Source organism: Tenrec ecaudatus, chromosome 12, assembly GCF_050624435.1.
Source record: "Tenrec ecaudatus isolate mTenEca1 chromosome 12, mTenEca1.hap1, whole genome shotgun sequence".
In the NCBI taxonomy this organism is placed as follows: domain Eukaryota; kingdom Metazoa; phylum Chordata; class Mammalia; order Afrosoricida; family Tenrecidae; genus Tenrec; species Tenrec ecaudatus.
The window spans coordinates 41,607,945-41,621,628 of record NC_134541.1 but is presented as its reverse complement, the minus strand read 5'-3'; the positions used below and the strand labels follow the sequence as shown (position 1 = coordinate 41,621,628).

General features: G+C 41.2%; 1 non-coding gene across 1 annotated transcript; it reads right to left on the bottom strand.

The window, feature by feature from the left end:
- Positions 1-535: 535 nt before the first annotated feature.
- Positions 536-641, bottom strand: LOC142423555 (U6 spliceosomal RNA). The gene has a single exon (XR_012779185.1). It is a non-coding gene; the product is annotated as a U6 spliceosomal RNA (small nuclear RNA).
- Between the last annotated feature and the right edge of the window lie 13,043 nt (positions 642-13,684).

Here is a 13,684-nt window from a genome sequence, read left to right as displayed (position 1 = left end):
AGAGGCACTAGGAGCCTGTTTTGCTGATGCCATCCTAAAATATTTGACCTTTGCAATTATTTTGTTGATAATTGGGTTTATCGTTTGAGGGTTGACAGTTGCTTTTGTCCCCTGCCTGTGTGTGTAAGGTAGCTTAATCACTATCGCTTATCGCCAGTGGAGATCAGAAAGGATGGCTGAGAAGGAAATTCAAGCCCCTGTGCGTTCTCAGGCAATTCCACAGCAGCTGCATGTTTGTCCGAAACAATGGTTGGTTGCTATCTCATGTTATTTCAGGATATTGTTTCATCAGTGGACCAAATAGAGATTAGTGATTTCTCTTCCAATGTTCCTCCCCATCCTTAGCCCAATTTGATTAAAAAAATTTTTGTTTGTTCTTTGGGTAGAAATATGTTGCTATTTAAACATCCTCGTAGAGATGAATGTTTAAATGCATACTTTTGCTTTCTTCTTCCACCTTCAAACCCTATTCCCAAACAGTAAAATGAATATGTTTCATACGTATTTTTAAAAGATATTTCAAAGAGAAAGTAATAAAAATATGGACTGCTTCATGACTGTGCATGGCATCCTTGCACAGGGGTCATGCCAATCATCTCTGTATCGTTCCAATTTTTAGCATATGGGCTGCCAAAGCAAGCAGAGTGAGATGGTTTTTTAAAGGCATATGAATGACCCACTCGTACAAAAGTAGATCAAAGCGAGCTAAATTATAATCCTGCAGTCGAGAAAGATCGTATCTAATCCATTTAATAGGCCATTGACCCCCCAATCAACTCCAAAATTGGCATCTGGAAGTAGGCGTGAAAGTGAGGCCAAGAAAGGTTGGTTAGACATGTCTTATGAAGGCTTGATTCCACGATCCTGGCTATACGCGAGAGTAATTGAGAGATCTCCGGGCGGGAGGCCTCTAGGTAGAGTAGAGGGCTATTTATCACATGAAAACAGGGAGGTTTTCTCTGGGCTCCACATTGGCAAGTATTACACCAAGAGACACCCAAGGCCTTCAGTTTGGGGCTACCCTCTTCTGTCTTCTCATTGTGGTCCCCTATCTCAGTACAGGACCTCAAATGTGCACCTGTGGGCACCCATCATTCCTGTTCAAGTTTCATCCAAGCTTCCACACATTAAGGAGGGCAGAAGGACAGATGTGGCCCACCCAGGTCCTGGAAGCAGTCTTGGAGCTATTTGGGGCTGGAATTCCAAAGTAGGGCCTCAGTGTAGGGGTAAGTTCTCTTGAGTGTGAGCATTAATAGAAGAGGCCCAGAGCAGGGACCTTTAAGGAAAGTTGTCCAGGCTGGGTGAGGAACCAGCCAGCTTGCCCAGGGAAGTTCTGACTTTACACTGAAAGCCCTTCCTGTCAGACCAATATCACTTATGAAATAGCTATACCTTCAACACAGTTGTTATTATTAGGTGCCATCGAGTCAGCTCCGAGCCATAATGACAAGAGAACACAACTGCCCAGTCCTGCACCATCCTCAGGATCATTCCCATGCCTGAGCCCCTTGATGTAGCCCCTACCTCAATCCATCTTGTCGAAGGCCTTCCTCTTTTTCACTACCCCTCCACTTTACCAAACACAATACCTTCTCCAGGGACTGGTCTCTTCTGACAACATGTCCAAAGTGTGTAGGATGACGTCTTGCCATGTGGCCTTACTTCTTCCAGTATCGATTGGTCGGTCCTTTTAGCAGTCCTTGGTGCTTCCAGTATGCTCCAACCCACAATTCAAATGCATTGATTCTTCTATGACCTTCATTATTCAATGGCCAACTTTCACATGCCTGTGATGCAATGGGGAATACCATGGCTTGGGTCAGAGACACCTGAGTCCTCAAAGTAACATCCTTGCTCCTCAATACTCTAAGGAGGCTTTGTGCCAGATATAATGCATCCTTTGATTTCTTGACTACTGATTCCATGAGCAATGGGAATGATCCCAAAAATTCAAAGATGGTTCAGAATAAAAACATTTACTAACAGCCATAAAATTTATTGCATAACAATGTGTGGACGTTTCAAAGGAAGAGATAAATAATAGGCAGAGAATTTGGGATTGAGTTGCTAAAGAACACATAGAAAATTAAGGACAAAACAAAATATAATTATTAATTACAGAAGAAAAAAACCATAGCAAGAAATGAAAAGTAATTTTTGTATATAACATGAATCAGCTGTGAATCACATTTTCATCATAATGATTGCTCAATATATTCTGTCTCCAATTGGGATATAATTGTACAGAGGATGAGAAGAGCAGAGAGGTTCGTATTTGGGGAAGATAAGGAAGCAGAAAATGCAGGAGGAATTTTTTAAAAAACGAACACGCCCATCAGTCAATTCCAACAACTCATACTGACCCTATAGGATTACAACTCATTCTGACCCTCTAGGGTTCCAATGCATAGTGACTGTATAGGACAGGGTAGAACTGTGGGTTTCTGAGACTGTAACTTTTCTCAGAAATAGAAAGCCTCATCTGTGGCTAGTGGTTTCGAACAGCTGACCTCACACTTAGCAGCCCAGTGCATAACCACCATGCTAGCAGGTCATTATTTGGTTATATTAAGGCACTCAATAATGTCCAAGAATGAAAATCAAGGAGTCACAAAATAAGTTACATATTAAAAGCAACATGGATGTCTAACAAAGGAAGTTTATTAAAGTTTTATTTATTTAAAAAAACAGCTTTCAAAGGTAATATGGGGATAACTGGGGGGATGTAGATAACCGTTCTTTCATAATACACACTGGAGAGCTATTTTACTCTTTTAACTACATGTGTATATTAGTTTGTTAAATCATTTTCCCTACCTCCATAAGGGCATATTACAAAATATCTAAATTATAGCTGCTTCCTTTTTATTTAATATTTTACCTCTATTCAAATTTTAAAAATAAACTGTTGGATATTTATTTTAATATTTCTTTATTTAATGGACCCAAAGATATTAGCTAAAATAAATTGTAAAATCCATAACACTTTGGGTTATAGATAATTTATTAAACCAAATAAAATTCAGTATTGTATTTCAGATTTTCATTCAGAAAAATATAATATTTTAAAATGTAGTATAAAGTTTAAAGTTTATGTCCATAAGGTGAATAAAGTAAAATAGTTACTTCTTTAGAATTATAGAAGAATTAGATCTTCTAATTAATAAATTATTCTGTTTATACAAATGTGTTTCATCAATTGCAAAACTGTCTCCAATTTTTCACCTTCCCGGTATTCATGCTCTCTGTATAAATTCCCTTTGGCTAGTGGAACCTACTAGAGAAGGGACTTTGTAATCCTGTCAACAGTTGTGGTCTTGGACACTCACAAGGGCAGTTTGGCCCTGTCCTACAGAGTCACTATAAATCAATATTGACTTGATGACAGTGAGTGGAACCTACATATTTCCCCAGTCTGGAATTTGGCCTGGACATTGCTTGGCCAATGGACTTCTGGAAGAAGTATAACAATTCTGAGGAACTTTTTCATCCTTCCATAATATCTTTTGGACTCCTGGGATAATAAGCCAGATGATTATGTTGGAAAATGAAAGCCAACGTAAATTAAAACTTGTCAGTCTTAGCCAAGGCCATACTAGATAGAACATTCTCATTTTATGCTGGGTTCTCTAGAGAACCAAGACCAGTGACACTTACATATGTGGATAAAGAAAGAATCTCCATCCAGGAAGTGGCTTATACAGTTGCAGAGGCAGATGAGTCCAGTCCAGTTCAAGTCCGTGGGTCAGATGTGAAGCGGGAAGCTTTTCCTGACTAAGCTGTTGCTGAGGCTGACCAACCTGTGATCTCCCTGCCTCTCACTTCACCTTTCTGCACCAGCAGATGCAGCCACACGAGTCTGAAGAGAGTTTTGCCTAGCATCAGACCCACTCACTTGCATGCACTGGACTGCATGGAGATATCTTCTTGGTACACAATGCCTTGTTGATATAAAGTTGGTTCTTATACACGTATGAATGATTTTGTTTCTCTGGACTATAAAGCCCAACACAGTCGCTTTAAGCCATATGTTTCAAGGCTGTTAATTATAGAGAAACAGCTAACAAACATGCCATTATCAATGTATACTATAAATGCATACTTAACTCCTAAGGAACAGGAACTTAATCATAAACAAGAGAAAATGGTGTCTTTAACAACACAAAAGGGATTCTTTTTAAGTAGGGGAAAGTATCTTATGAGGGAATTATGTGTTCAGCTGACAATCTTGTCTGGTTGCATATATTAATCACTGAGTAGTACAAATAGTTTGGGCTTGAAGGTTGATGGTTTGAATCCACCAAGAGGCACCCGGGAAGAAAGATCTGGCAATCGATTCTGTAGAGATTTCAGGGGAAAAAAACATATGGAGCATTTCTACTTCGTAGCACACAGGGTTGCCTTGCGTGGGACTCAGCTCTTCAGCAATGAGCCGTGCACCACTGGGAAAATCAGCTGCATAGAGTTGAGGTGCCCAGAATATGCAGGAAGAAAAATTGATTTGGGGGTGAGAGAGATGTTGAGAAGATTAGCTCTTAAAAGTTGGACGAACAACAAGTCTTATAGGCACAACAATCAAGTCATGATATTAACCCAAATAATATGAAACTGTTACACAGAAACCTGTGTGTGAAGGTTTATAAGTTATATTCACATCTGCCCCCCGCCAAAAAAATAACTCAAATGTCCTTCAACTTGGAGTTGATCAACACATGGTGGCAAGTTTATACAGTGAAGCAATACTCCGTAATAGAATGGAACAGACGACATAAATGGCTCTCCAATGTAATAGGCTTAATGAATAAAAATGGATTCCACAGACCACATACTGATTTTAGTTTTTCAACACTCCTGCAAAGACTACAAGAACTAAAAACAGATGAATTATTTCCAGGAAGTAGGAATGTGGAGAGAGGATTGAGCTATAGGGCATAGCAGAATTTTCTAAGATCTTGAAATTGTTCTACAGTTGGTCCATGACGATGGCAACATCACTATATCCTTTAATATTTGTCAAAACTTATTTTTAAAAGAGACTTTTTTTTAAAATGAGAAGAGGCACATAGAATTAGGACTCTAGTCTAAATGGATTTTCAATCTCCTTTGATGAGTGGGTCCTATTCTGATCAGCTTAATGATGAAAGAGTAGTTGCGGTTAGGCCCCATTTGAAGGCTGCAGGTATTGCTGTTGGTAGGTGCCTTCTTGTCCTCTGACTCAGTGACCCAATGCACAAAAGAGTAGAACGCTGCCCAGTCCTGCGCCATCCTCACAATTGCTATGTTGGAGCTCATTGTTATAGACACCGTGTCATTCCGTCTCCTTGGGGGACTTCCTCTGCTTTACTGATCCTCTAGTTTACCAAGCATGAGGGTCTTTTCCAGGGACTAGTCTCTCCTGATGACATGCCCAAAGCTTGCGAGAGGTAGTGTCACCATCCTTGTTTCTAGGAAACATTCTGGTTGCACTTCTTCCAAGACAGATTTGTTTGTTCTTCTAGCAATTCTGATACCGACATTACTGTTTGTCAACACCACAATCCAAATGCATCGATATTTCTCTGGTCTACCTTATTCACTGTCTCACTTCTATATGAAAATGAAGATATTGAAAATATCCTGGCACAAGTTAGTCCTCAAAGTCCTTCTTTGCGCTTGAACACCTTAACTAGGTCTCGTGTAGCAGAGTTGCCCAAGGCGATGCATTTGCTCAGTGTAGACACTTGTTTCTTGACTGTCACTTCCATGCAGGTTCACTGTGGCCCCGAGTAAAAGTGAAATTCTTGAAGACGTTGGTCTTGTCTCTCTTTATCATGATGCTGTCTTTGGTCCAATTGTGAGGACTTTTGTTTTCCTTAGGTTGCGTTTTGTTCCATACTGAAGTCTATAGTCTATATTCTTCATCTATAAGTGGTTCAAGGACTCTTTATTTACAGCAAGCAGGATTGTGTCATCTGTATATTGCAGGTTCTTACTCAGCCTTCCTCTATTCCTGATGCCAGTTTATTCTTTTTTAAAATTTTTATCCAGAGATATTTTTATTAGACCTTAAATCCTGAGCACTCCATTTTCAGAAGGCTGTGGATGACAGGGAAACCCCCAAATCCATTCACAGAGTCCCCATGTGGATTAAGTCCCCATTGAAGTCACTCAGTCCATTACAGGTTGTTCTTGATACAGGCCAGCTTCTCAGATTATTTGTTCAGCAGACAGATTGAATCCGTACAGTAATTTGACAATGACAAATGACTACAGAAAGGCAATAAAAACAAGATTATGAAAAAAAAGAAGAAAGAAAGAAATTTATAGACCAGGACAGTGCTAGGAATCTTATAAGTACTGCCTAGCTTTCGACCTGCTTTGAATAAAGGGAGGGAATAAGATAAATGGGGAAATAATTTAATTTAAGGAGAGAAAAATGAACAGAAATGTAAGGATTTGTTCTGGCAATCTTGCAGTGGGGCTGGGTGGTGCCTGTCTGTTTGTGGCAGCTACACTGTGAATAGAAACCAGTGCTGCAGGGAATGTGGCGTTCCTCCTTCCCCAGAATTCTTTTGGTGAACTCAGGAAACCAGCAACAACAAAAACCAGTTGTGATCCAGTCAATTCAGACTGATGATGACCCCAGGTGGTGCAAATTGGACTGCTTGCCAGGAAATTTTCATGGTTTAGATCTTTTGGGAGCAGAGTGCTAGGCAGTCTTGTCTGAGTTACTGTGAATGGTTTTGAACCACCAGCCTTTGGGTTAGTAGCCAAACCCTTAACTGTTTGCACTATGCAAGGACCCCTTACTTAAAACAATTCATCCCAATTGACACCACACCAGAATCTACATGAACCTAAGGACACCAGGTTAACGGCTTCTCATAATATCTTCTGGAATTCAAGTCTGGCTTCATGTGGAGACCTTAAGTTGAAAACATTAGGATGGGAAGGGATACATTTGAGGCTTTGGGATTAAAGTCTCTATGTTTCTGCATAGGGATTTCCCTTACACAATAACAGGATAATTATGAAGAAGCAGGGCGTTAATACATGAAAGAAATAATCCTGAAATAATGGTGTATGGAGAGTTTTTCACCAGAGAGAACTATCAGTTACAAAGGAGGAAAAATATAAATTTGGTTGATCATTTATTTCTAGGGAACTTATATGGAAGAATTCCAATGGATAAAGTCCTATTTGGAAAAATATAATGCTTTATCTTAAGCTTTCCCTCATTTTTATTATAGTTATCGGTCTTAACTGGCATATTTTACAATTCCCACCTACCTCTGAGATTACTATATCAAGAGTTTTTCTTCTAGCTTATACAGCTGGCCTCGGAACTCTCCCATGATATCATTTCCACATGGTCTGGACAGCTTTGATCAGTTCTGGTGTAAAGACTTACGTAAAACCAAAACTGAATATTTCTCTTGGAAAATATATTCTCAGTGTTGTCTTGCCCTCCTGGGCTTTGATAAGAAATGGACACTTGCCTACAACAATAATAGACGTTGTCATTTCCACTGAAATCTGGACTTAATACTTTAAACTGATAAATGACCCCGAAGTTACAATATATGCTTTTCCCTTCTCTTTAAATATCCTAGGGCTGAAAAGAAATCAGAGTGAGCTGCAGGAGATTCGGGCTGCTTTGATAAAGTAAAATAAGAACAGACATATAAGTTATTTTGATAATGATTTTAAAATGTTTAACACAGTTTCAGTCGGAGTTTATCAGGCTAAGGGGTCACCCAAACCATTTCACTGGAGCATTAGATTTTGTTTCTTTCTGGTAAGATCCTGAACAGAGGCTCACGAGGCTGGAAACTAGCAGTTGGGCTCATTAGCAGATGGCATCCATGGGTAGATCTAGAAATCGAACAGAAATTAAGTCATTTAACCTGACATTTTACGGACTACTAGACAGATACAATCTCAGAAGATTTCCTTAGCAACTTTTAGGCCACTAGGATATTTTAAGATGATAAACCGGGGGATTCCTTTGGACAGTGCTTGGAGGGGGCCTTTGAAGCGACATGGTACCAGCTGGAATAACCACTGACAGCGTTTTCCTTGCCACATCAGGCATGTGTTAAATTACAAGAGCACTGCAACTTCCAATAAGGTGGTCAAGCAGTAGATGAAGGTGCATTGTCAAAATCCATGTCTCAGTCTCCCTAACGCCACTATCCATAGATCACTGTTGTTAATCATATAAAGACTATTCTTCCAGTTCATACTGACCCACAGAGAGTACTGTAGATATTACTGAGGATTTTGCAGAGAAATGAGGAAGGCTTGGTCACGTTATGTAAGTAGACACCCACTCCTCACTTATCTCTGATATTCCACATTTATAACAATAGTAACACAAAACCGACAATGTGATTATTGTGCATTAAGGACATATACCTGGCAGCAATGACTGACGTTCCTGACATGGTTTCGAACCAGGGGACCTGTGAGTACTCATTACTCAGTAGTTCACCACTTTGGAGGCTTGTCTCCCTCATCCTCTGGGGAAGCTAGTGATTGTTTAGTCCTGGGGATTGGATTGGGACCAGGGATGAACCAGGACCCAGAGTCTAGCCCCAACTCCCAGCCACAAGGGGAGGAGGAAGGAATCCACCAAGCTGTGGTCAGACAGAACACTGAGACTGAGAACTTGGGTGTCCGGTGCCTGCTGGACCCGTCCTATCATCTGACCAACACTGGTGCAGTCCCTTATGCTTCCTCAATGTCCCTTCCTAGGTGGGCATTGGTGAGGGGTATAGACTGGGTACTGGACGAGGGTAGGATCACTCAGTGGGTGGCCAGCAACAGCTTTTATTTAAGGTCAAGGGTAGCTCCGAGTTGTTCATTCTCTTGGGGACATGGGGGCAGAGTGGAGCCAGTCTATCCAGAAAAGCCTGGGGGATGATTAGGGAATGGATCAGTGGGGGTACCCTGTGGGTATGTGCCACCCCCACCCCCTCTTGCAGATGGACAGGAAGCTCCCTGTCCCCAACAAAGTCACCAAGGTGTTCTATGGTCATTGAAGGGCTAAGCTGGGGACACACATCCTGAAAGGGAGGGGACACCTGGCTAGGAAAGGCTGGTAAGCCCTCTCCTGCCAGAGTTCACCTGCGGGGTAGGCAGTGGTGGCAGATGACCTCTGCAGGGACCCGGTGGGCTGTGGACATTATATGTGATGAGGGTGACGTGCTGTGGTCATCTCCATTTCTCACATAATGAGCTGGTCTTATATATTCTCTCTTTCTCTCCCTCTCTCTTGTTCTCTCTCTCTGAGAGAGAGAATATATATACACACACACACACACACACACACACACACACGTGTATATATATATTTTTTCCCTGGGAAAACCTGACAAAGAAGAGGAAAAAAAAAGTACCTATTAATTTCCTGCCTCTCACTGGTTCTGATGGCTCTGCTGAGCATTGGTCCATACATTTCTGGACGGGGTGTTTAAGGGTAGTCATCGTAGAGTAGGTTCACTCTTATTAGGGTCAGTGAAAATTAGCAAGACTTTCTTTTTGGGGGGGGGGTTGTTTAAAAAATCATTTTATTGGGAGGCCCTTATAGCTCTTATAACATCCCATATATCAATTGTACATATGTAGCCATCATCATTTTCTAAACATTTACTTTCTATTTGAGCTCTTGGTATCAGCGCCTCTTTTTTCCCCTCCCTGACGCCCTCCTACCCTTCGACGCTTTGATAAATTATAAATGATTATTGTTTTCATATCTTACACTGACCACTGTCTCCCGTAACCCATGTTTCTGTTGTCCACCCCCTGGGGTGGGAGCATTGTGCGCAGAAATATCTCTAGATAAATTCATCCAACAAGTTTTCTAGATGACTGTGGGTTCAGTGAAAGTTTATATAGCAAATATGATTTTCAGTTGACTTTTTTTTGTTGCAAGAACTACTCAGTGACATGGATTACATGTACAGCTGTGCTCTGGCGGTTCCATGTTCGGCACTCTGCTTCCCCAGCTCCACCATCTTCTCAATGTTGCTATGGAGGGATTGTTGAACTGTAGCTGCACACACACAGTTTTGCTCTTACTTTTTATTGTGATTTGGGCTGAAGTTTACAGAACAAATTCATTTTCCGTTCCACAGTGCATCCATATTTTAATTTGTGGCATGGGTTGTAATCTGCACCGTAGACCAACAGCATTCCTTCTACTTCCTCCCTGCGCTACTGTTTCTACCTGGCCTCCTGTCCCATCCATGTCTCAGGCCTTCTGCGCTCAGTTGTTGTCGTTAGGGGCCATGGATGGAGTGAGCGCCAACGCACGGCTCACCTATGCACAGCAGAGGGAACACTTCCCACGCCCACATTTGTTGGTACATCTAGCCTTAGTGTCACTCCATTTCATTGAGGGTCTGCCTGTTTCTTAACTGATCCTCTGCTTTACCAAGGACCGGTCTCCCGATTACAGGCCCAAAGTGTGCAAATGTGAGCCAGAGTCTCAGCACCCCTCTTTCTAAGGAGCTTCCCAGTTGTACTTAAGACAGATTGGCTTGTTCTTGTGGCCATCCCTGGTACTCTCAGTCTTCATTGATACCATAAGTCGAGTGTATCAGTTCTTCTTTGGTCTTCCTAATTCATTGTCTCAGGTCAAAGACCAGGCCTTTGATTCCCATACACAGTTACAGTCTTGGAAACCCACAGGGGGTCGCTATGAGTCAGCATTGACTTAAGGCGGTGAGTTTGGGCTCTAGTCTTCATTGTCTAGCTTCCATGTGCATATGGGACAAGGGAGAACACCATGGTTTGGGCCAGGCTCATCTTAGTTCTCAAAGTGACATCCTTTCCCTTCAATACTTTAAAGAGTCTTCTGCAGCAGATGAGCCCACTGCAACCACCTGTTTGATTTCTTCATTGCTGCTCCCAGGAGCCTGGGCAGTGGATCCCAACACAGGGACATCCCAACACAAGGACATCCTTGACAAGAAGGAAAACCTTGACACAATCTTTTTCCCCATTTGTCACGATGCCTTCTGCAGGTCCAGTTGTGAGGATTTGGGTTTTCTTTACATAGGATTATAATCGATATTGAAGACTGCAGTACTTGATTGCGAGTACTTGACTGCAGTACTTTCAATGAGAGTCTTAAAGGAAACAACAGCATGCTGGTCAAGGGTAATGCATTGATTGCAAAACTGCCCTGAGGTCTCCATTCTGCCTCGCATGCACACATCAAGTTTGTTCGGCGTCATAGCACGCCTATCACAACTGAACGAGACACTGCACAGTCCTGCGCTCTCCTCACCATCGTTCCTGTGCGTGAGTCCACTGTTGCAGCCACTGTGTCCATCCATCTCACTGAGGGCCTGCACTTTTTCGCTGCCCCTCTACCAAGCATACTGTCCTCCTGGGACTGTTATTTCCTGCAAACATTTCCAAAGTATGTAGGATGGCATCTCCCCATCTTTACCTCAAAGAAGCACCCCAGTCACACTACTTCCAAGACAGATCAGTTTGTCCTTTTGGAAGTCCATGAAACTTCCATGAACTTTGCCAACACCACAATTCAAATGCATTGCTTTTTCTTCAAATTTCCTTATGCAATATCCAACTTTTACTTGCATATGAAGCAATGGAAAATACCATGGCTTGGGTCAGGTGCACCTTAGTCCTCAAAGTAACACCCTTGCTTTTCGATACTCCACAGAGGTCTTGTGAAGTAGATTTACCCAATGCAACCAGTCTTTTGATCTGCTCACTGCTGTTTCCATGAGCATTGATTACAGATTCAAGCAAGACAAACTTCTTGACAACTTCCACGTTTTCTCCATTTATCCGATGTTACCCATTGGTTGAGTTGTGAGGATTTGGGTTTTCTTTACATTGAGTTATAATCCATACTGAAGGTTGCTATCCTTGATCTTCATCAGCAAGTGTTTCAAGTATCTATTTGAAAGTGGGGGCAGAGGATTCTTCTTTACTGTCTCTTCTTAGTCTGGAAGCTCCTCTGAAGCCTGTTCACTTTGGGTGACCCTGCAGGCATATGACATACCAGTGACAGAGCTGCCAGCATCACAGCAACACCCAGCCACCACAGCACAGCACACTGACAGGCGAGCAGCTATGCCAGTTTGCAATGCTGTGCTCTCTAGTACCCCATCTTTCTATGCTTCTTAAAGCATTAATATAGTGCAATTCATAACCCTCTTATGACTATTTGAGCGCTGTCATTTACTTTACTGACCACTACTTCATTGTAAGGAGTGGAGCACAGTATTCATACTTGATTTTCATCATCATTGTACATGTTCTATAAGTGTGAATTTGAAGGGGTTTAAAAAGCATAGAATTTAAAGATAATGAAAAATTTCCTTGAAATGTTTGAACCCCCTCCTACACACCGTTACTGTGACAAAAAGAATTGGCCAATGGTCAACCATTGCAGGGGGTAACATATGACCCAGAAGCGAGGCATCCAAGTAAACCTGAAGGCATTCACAAAAGACAAGGCTCCAGAAATCGAGGAATGACCAATTGAAATGTTTCCATAAGTAGATTCAGCTTGGGAAGTGCTCAAGAAAATTGGATGACCGCTACCTGTCTACCACCTGAAAAAGATCCATATTCCTGCACATTCCAAAGAAAGGCAATCCAATATAATGTATACATTTAAAATGATCAAACAGTATTACTGCCATCATAGACAAGTAAGAGTTTCCTGAAGATAATTTAAAATCAGTTGAATCTGCACATAGATAGGGAACTTCCAGAAATTAGCACTGGATTCAGAAGAGGACATGGAACTGGAAATGTGCAAAGTAAGATCCTAGGAACATTGACGTGGTCAAAAATGAAATGGAATACATAACAATCGATGTCTTACTCATTCCTGAGCTGAAATGGACTTCTATTGGCCGTTTGGGATTAGAAAATCATATGGTTTGCTCTGCTGGGAATAACACAGTCAAGATGAATGGCATGGAATTCATTGTCAAAAAGGAAATTGGAAAATCAATCATGAAATAAAATGCTGTCTGTGATAGGATTATATATATTCACCTTCAAAGGAATCCAATCAATACAAGTATAATTCAAATTTGTGCACTAATGTGGAAAAATTTGAAGAATTCTACCAAAGACTTCAGTCGCAAATGATCAAATATGCAATCAAGATGTGTTGCTAATTATTGGCTGTTGGAATGCAAAAGCTGGAGAGAAAGAAGCAAGAACAATAGTCGGAAAATATGAAGTCTGAAAGAAATGAAGCTGGAGATCATATGACAGAATTTTACAAAACCAATGACTTGTTTATAGCAAATACCTACCTTTTTCAAAAAACACAGAAGATGACTATGCACATGAACTTCTCAAATTGGAACACACAGAAATCTAATTGACTATATCTGTAGGAAGAGATGATGGAAAAACACAATATCAGTAGTTAAAATCAGAGCAGGGGCAGACTGTGGAACAGACTATTAGTTGTTCCTATGTAAGTATAAGTTGATGCCGAAGAAAATTAAAACACATTTACTCACATCAAAATGTGGCCCTGAGTCTATCCTACCTCAATTTTGAGAACATCTCAAGAACAGATTTGCTGCATTAGACACTGATGACAAGAGACCTGATGAGCTGTGGGAGGACATCAAGAACATCATTCACGAGAAAAGCCAAAGGTCATTAAAAAGACAGGAAAGAAAGAAGAGATCAA